Here is a 1,022-nt window from a genome sequence, read left to right as displayed (position 1 = left end):
CATGTAGGAGAGTGGTTCTCAACCTTCCTAATGTCGCGACCCTTTAATACAGTTCCTCATGTTGTGGTGACCCCCAATTTCATTGTTACAAATTGAACATAATGAAAGCATAGTGACTAATCACAAAAACAGTATGTAATTATATATGTGTTTTCCGCATGTCTTAGGCGACCCCCAAAGGGGTCGCGACCCACAGGTTGAGAACCGCTGTTCTAGGAGCTCTATCCACTCCAGCCATCTTGAGAGGGGAAGCAGCCCCCAGCCACAAGCCTTTGGGCAGCAGAATATGGAAAGTTGTTGGTGAGTGGCCCCGTGGCCCTGTACTGAGAGTTCCACATCCACAGCTGAATTCCACAGCACGGGCTGGGGTGATGGCACCCACGCAGCCTGTCCTCACTGTTCCAGGACGCAGAAGTCCTCCATCTTGGTCCTGGCCTTAGACCACTGTGTGAACTTGGACCTGGCCCTGACCCTCTCTGGACCCGGGCTCTTGTTCAGCCCTGAGGTCCCACGGCACCAGGGCTCTTCCTGAAACCCGCAGGACAAGAGTGGAAATGTGGGGCTTCCAAGATGAGAAAGGAACTGGCCTCTGCCCACTCACAGTGGCTCGCTCTGTGGGGTGAGTGGGTCCCTCACCGTTACCCCCTTCCTTACGGGCCTCAGCCGGAGCCAAGGGAGCAGGTGCGGGACCTTTCCCAAGGGGCTCGGGATTCAGAGCATCCCTGCTGTGCTCCCAGTGCCATTCCAGCAGAAGTCTCAGGGATCACAGGCAACCCCGGGGGCCCGCCCCCGAGACCACCTCCCCCCCTGACATGGAACTAGGCAAGAGCAGCCATCCCGGGGGCCTGGCGTGCGGTCAGCATCCCTGACATACCACAAGCACCACTAGCTGAGCACTCCCTCCCAGGCAGCGTCCCGACTGCTGGTCACCAAACATTCCTTTCTCCCAGGAAGAAGAGCCGACTGACCAGCCCAGAAGTGGAGAGCAGCAAACGGTGGAAGCATGCCCCGACCCTGCAGGG

The 1,022-nt window shown here is 57.7% G+C and overlaps 1 protein-coding gene across 2 annotated transcripts in view; it reads right to left on the bottom strand.

The window, feature by feature from the left end:
* The window catches only part of LOC102775557 (regulator of G-protein signaling 3), an 87,599-nt gene that overhangs the window by 31,128 nt on the left and 55,449 nt on the right, over positions 1-1,022 (bottom strand). The gene's annotated exons all lie outside the window — the stretch shown is intronic.

The sequence above is a fragment of the Myotis davidii genome, unplaced genomic scaffold, assembly GCF_000327345.1.
Source record: "Myotis davidii unplaced genomic scaffold, ASM32734v1 scaffold142, whole genome shotgun sequence".
In the NCBI taxonomy this organism is placed as follows: Eukaryota; Metazoa; Chordata; class Mammalia; order Chiroptera; family Vespertilionidae; genus Myotis; species Myotis davidii.
Note: the sequence above shows the minus strand (reverse complement) of the source record. Positions and strands in the feature narration are given on the sequence as shown.